Source organism: Lygodium microphyllum, chromosome 15, assembly GCF_053477565.2.
Source record: "Lygodium microphyllum isolate KBCC chromosome 15, Lygodium_microphyllum_v1.1.10, whole genome shotgun sequence".
Lineage (NCBI taxonomy): Eukaryota > Viridiplantae > Streptophyta > Polypodiopsida > Schizaeales > Lygodiaceae > Lygodium > Lygodium microphyllum.
The window spans coordinates 67,579,714-67,585,713 of NC_141149.1; positions in this window are offsets into that span (position 1 = coordinate 67,579,714).

Here is a 6,000-nt window from a genome sequence, read left to right on the forward strand (position 1 = left end):
CACGAATCTCTATTATCAACATTGCCTTCTTGGAGCCTCTAAGCTAAGCCCCATTCAGGGGGGTCATGCCATTATACACCTCGAAACTAGGCCTTCTATGTAAAGGATTTTACCGTTTGACCTTAAGCATGGTGGCCAATTGAGCAAGCTCTTGAATTGCATATATTCACATAGAACCTTTATACCAACTTTTGTCTTTCAATCAAATCCTAAACCTCCTTCCTCACATTGTAGTTTTTTTGTGAAGCAAGTATTCCTCCAAAGGCCATCAATACAAGAAACATCAACTATGCATCTCAAAAGTAGGCCCTTTGAATGAAGGTTTTTACATTAACCTTGAGTACAAAACTAACTAAGACTTTTTTCATTATACATTCACAAGAGAGTTTGAAACTCTCTTCTCATAAAACCCTCTTTTTTAAATCTAATGCCATGGCACACTTATCCCTATAAGAATCTTTCCTAACAAAATTGTATACTTATTTAACCTCTAATCTCAAATCCAAATTAAGGAGTGATGGCTATGCATCTCAAAGTAGTCCTTCTTCACAAAGGATTTTACAAGGTAGCAATAAGTATGAGGGCCAATTAAGACTCTTTTCATTAAACTCTAAAATAAACAAATGTCCACATAGACATTTATACTCTCAATTCCTCTCGATGCGATGGAACTTAGAAAAAATCCTAATGACATCACCCACTTGTGGCCTTTGACCTCAAGCCCAAACAAGGGAAATGTGAGATGCATCTTAAGAGTGCCATTTGAACAAAGGGTTTTACTAGTTAACCTTAAAGGCAATGACCCATTCTTGCACTAGCATATTTCTTCCTTATGGCCTCTAAACTCAACCCTAAATAGGGAAAATGTGATTATGTATCTCAAAATTTGATTGTTTGAGTGAAGTGTTTTACCTTTAGTCAAGGGCTAGTTGGGACTATTCAAATGCACAAAGTCAATAGTAGCAGGTGTTGTCTTGTATGCATACTCAATTGAGATAGCACTAGATAACTTCACAATAGGATGGATGATATTGGCAAAGGTTGTATGCCTTATCTAAGGATAAGAGGGAGAGGAGAGAGGGTTCGAAGAGAGAAAATCAAGAGAAGCCTATAATCCACACATTATACTTGTGGAACTTGCACATAAAAACATCCCCATTTTTGCTAGAAAATTCAAACATAAGTTGGTTGTCGTACTAAAAGCTTTACTACAACACAGTTCTCACACTTTCTTCTTGGCTACTTCCTACATATGTTATTGTAAGGCATGGCAAATAGTAGATATTGAATGAAGTGGGTGGTGTGCTCTCATTCGAGGGTAAAAGAAGGAATCTTATGTATGCATCAACTACATTGTGCATTATTACTTAGCTTGTTATAAATACAAATTCACACTTATGTCTCAAAAATATAATAAATAAATAAACATTGTAGTATGTCATTCTAACAAGTTAACTTGCTCTTTTATATTATTGGTACATGTGGTAGTACTGTGGATAGAGGGATATGGTCCCAAGCATGATGTTTCTCCTATATTATTGGTACATGTGGTAGTACTATGGATAGAGGGATATGGTCCCAAACAGGATGTTTCTCCTTTATTTAGTTAGTCACAAATCTCACTTGCTCCACCTTCGTTGCCCAAGTGCTAATCACAACATTGGCAAGAGAACTGTATTAAAGGGCTTTGACCTTCTTACTCCTAGGTTCATTGGTCTAAACTTGGTAGATGTTGTGGTACAAATTTGTCATGACAAGCTTCTTGATGTAATGTAGAAGTAAACCAATAGCAACTCAGTAATGGAATTTCAAGCCTATAAGCCTTAGAATGCCAAAAAAATCAATAAATATTCATTCATTCCATTTCTAGGTCAATGGATTTAAATGTACATGTGTTAAACAAACCTTCACTTTAGGTTCGTGTACATAGAGGCTTTAATTAGATATCAAACTCTATATAAACTCGCCAAGGGATAGCAATTCTACAAAAAAGTTTTGTGGAATGCTATGGCTTATTTTCATAACTAAGCTTTTTATGTTATAAGCATGCAAGCATGCATAAAAGTTTATGTTGAAAACCACTTTTACCTTTCATGCTTTCAAAGCATCAACTTATCTCTTGCATGGCTCTATTTTATCGTGTTTATTATCCCCAATTGTTGTTATTAGAATTCTTCTCATTAACCAGCATCCTTATGCTAAACTTCTTACCATCTTTTTTTGACTTTTTATAAATGTGACATGATTACAAGTAGCCTTTCAAACATGGACCTTAAATGTCACACATATGTGCTTGTGTATCCGTGTAAGTAGGTACTACACAAGGTCTAGTGGGCCACGTGAACTGTAGAATTTGGGCATTTCATGTTACAAGAAAGCCAGTACTATCTTTTGAACTGTTACCTTTCATCTATGTTCATTGTCATGGTTTGAGCTTTTATGACTTTGGCATGTGCTCCTTTTTGGAATTTTGAGCCAATCCATCCAAGTAGGCATGTGAGTTTGATTGTAATTAGGTAAGATTGCCTTTTTTCTCTCATTATGGAAAATTCCCCCCCTAAAGCTACAATGATACTTCTTTTACCACATGTGAAGATGAGGAAAAAAGAGTTAAGTGTTTTTGTTTAAGTATAGCCTTAGTAGTTAGAGTTTGACCTCCACTTTTTAACTAATGGCATCTGAGTTGTGATAAACATTTGAGTGTTTTAGCTTAGCATGATTTATCATGTTTTTTAGTTGTGGTCAATAGTCGGTCTACTTTCTAATTTTATGCATATTATGATTAACAAGAAGTACACAAAGCCATGAACTAAATTTTGAGATTAACAATTCAATGCGTTAAGTTACATCAAGTGCATTTGTAAACATAACAGATTTTGTCACATGTGAAACAATGACTATTTGGCCATGTGCATGCATACATATGTATATATGTCTATATGTATGTATGTGCATCATATGTATGTGTTTGCGTGTGCATGTACATAAAGTTTGCACATGCATGTGTCTTTGTGTTTACATAGACATGCACACATAGACAACGTACATAGAGAAGTGCATGTGTGTATGCATGCATGCATGCTAGAGATAAGCAACCATCATCTCCATTTGAAAATGCACCATTTGGTTCTAACTAAGATACAAGTTCATCTAATTATTTCTAGAGTATGTTTTCTTGAAAAACAATCAATGTTTAGAAAGCTCCAATCAATACCGGTTCATTTATTAATGTATGCATACATGAATGTGTACATGCACACAATGGAACATGTGTATGTGCAATTGTATGCATGTATGTATGTCTATGGTCGAAATATCAAACGCATCACAATAATTTCTTCCCAATTTCACATCTCATGACCTAACTAGGAAAAAGGAAGTGCATGACATGTTTCAAACCTTGTGAGATGTAAAAGTGTAACTAACATGTTGAAATTATATGAAGGTTTGCAAAATAGAACTTGACTCATTCATATACATACATACATACATACATATAGACATGCATGCATGCATGCATGCATACATATATCTCCAAAAATTCTCAAAGAGCCTCATCTCAAGAGATGCCATCATGGATGTATTGAGATCCCTTCATAATAGTCATATGCTAGATATTTTAGATAATAGGAGATTTGGGAGCTCTTGTACACATACATGAGTCTACTTTTTTGTTGCTTATTTGTTTCATCCATGACGAGGCATACAATGGATTGATTGTAGGCACCATTTTGGTCTCATAGGTCACTTTGATCTTCAATAGGCATTCCTCAATCTCTCTCTTTGTGTGTGTGTATGTGTTTTGAATTTGGGTTTTTAGGACATACCTAGGGTAGAAAAAAAAGCTTGGAAACATCATTGGCCTCTTTACATTTCATTTTGGTTGGAATATGATCCATCTTTGGGGTGAGAAGTAGTGGATCATTGGACTATCAATTGAGATGAGATCAAAGAGGGCTAAATTATATTATTCAAGGAATGGTTAATATGCTCATTTTTCTTCAATTGGTTGTTAACATCTATAATTTTATCAGCATTAAGCCTCATTCCAAAGTGATTATTACTGTGAAGAGATTCAAAACTCTAAGGCTCCTCATCCAATGAGCATTTCCAAAGCCTTAAATAATTCAACTATAGATTTGTATGATCTTTTATACAAAGAGCACATATATATTTATAATCTATTTATGGCCTATCTTGGTAGCTACTAGCAATTATGATTATCATTGAGGCATCTTGAATCCACCTAGTTCCTTCGAGAGGGTTAAAAGAAGATTGCCAAGTTAACAACAAAGACTATATGGCCTTGGTGGCAAATTAGATCCAAACAAATCTTCTCCATGTCTAATTAACTCAATAATGTGTGGGACTTAGCAAACTAGCTTGTGAAATACTCTCACTTCTCCTCTACAAATATGCTAGGCAAAATATTATCTCTTTTCCTCTACACATATACCCCACAAAGATAGGAGCAAATTAAAAGAGTTGAAAAACATTTGTAGAAGTTTATAATATAATCAATAGGAATTAGTGCAATGACTTTTGGATCTTTGATACATTGCATATTGTGTTGCTAATATAAATTCTCATTTTATCAATCAACTCACTTTTTTGTTTTGCTAGGCGATGTCAAATTTGTGATTAGTAGGAGTTCAAAAGCATTAAGTACTGAGATAAAAAATAAATATTGAGAAAGTGCATCCTACCTCTTGAAAACACCTCTCTGAATATAAATTTGTCAGTTTGTAAGTGGCTTAGAGCATGTGGCATGTCCTAACATGTTCTCCTAATGTACATACACAACCTATCAAACATGTATAGATGGAGTCATGATTATAATTTTTTTAAAAAGCTTGGGGGTATGCATGCACCTGCCACCAATCCATTTGGTTGTCCTAGTAATCAAAATAATGCTAGTAAAGCATCGTAACATCTACATTACGAGTTCACAAAAAGTAGATCCATAAAGGCAATACGATATATATTTCAAAGCTTTCTAAGCTTCATTTACTAAGCAAAATACTCTAAATTCATATGATAAGAACATCAAAAGCTTTTTCTCTCTTTCTTGAATTCTAAAATACATATTCATGATGATAGCTTTGACTTCTCAATCTAAAATAAAGCACCTTACAAACTAAAGAGGATACCGAAACTCCCTAAAACATTTCTTAAATGTAGATGCACAATTAAAACAAAGTCACACTGAACCATCCAAAGCCAAGTCAATTGGATTATCTTGTTTTAAACTTCATTAGGTTGATATAGATGAAAAATGAGACTTGCATAAGCTTCAAATGTATAAGCAAAGTAGACAAATATATTTCAAATAATTAGTTTGCATAGAAGACATATTGAAGAGGTAGTCTAATTGCAATTGGAAAATTTCCACCACCCATGAGCTATGTATGGACAATGAAAGAAAAGCATAGTTCATTGCATATTGTTGTTTACATGAGTTTAGCGCCGATCTATATTTGTGACCTATTCATAAATGCTTGGTTTTTCATTCTCACAAATACAAGAAATAAAGGAAAAGAGGAAAGCGATGTTTTTTTGCCACTATATGTTTTGAAATTAATGTGCGTCATTTTCTAATGGTTTGCATTAGTATGTGCAGTTTAGAGTTTGTGATGTAGTTGGATAATATGTTCTGGTTCAAAGGTTGAGGTGATTTATGGTCAATCAATCTAGTACAACATAGTTGATTTGTTAACTTCTAGTTTTTAGATTATGTATTCAATCCATGCTATTTTAAGGTGCAACACTTCCTATCAAAGCATACAAAATTTGCAAACTTTGAAATAAACTAGAACTTCCTTTCTACCACCAACAAAAGTAGTAATATTATTTGTCAAATAGGGCCAACAACTAGGAAAAACACTATTGCAAGAAGGTTGGCTTTTTTGGATGAATATCAGCCAATTGTCCCTTTTACTAGCCTTGTACTTCTAACATCCTCACGACAACCATAATGCACCTTTTATAGATCTTAATTGG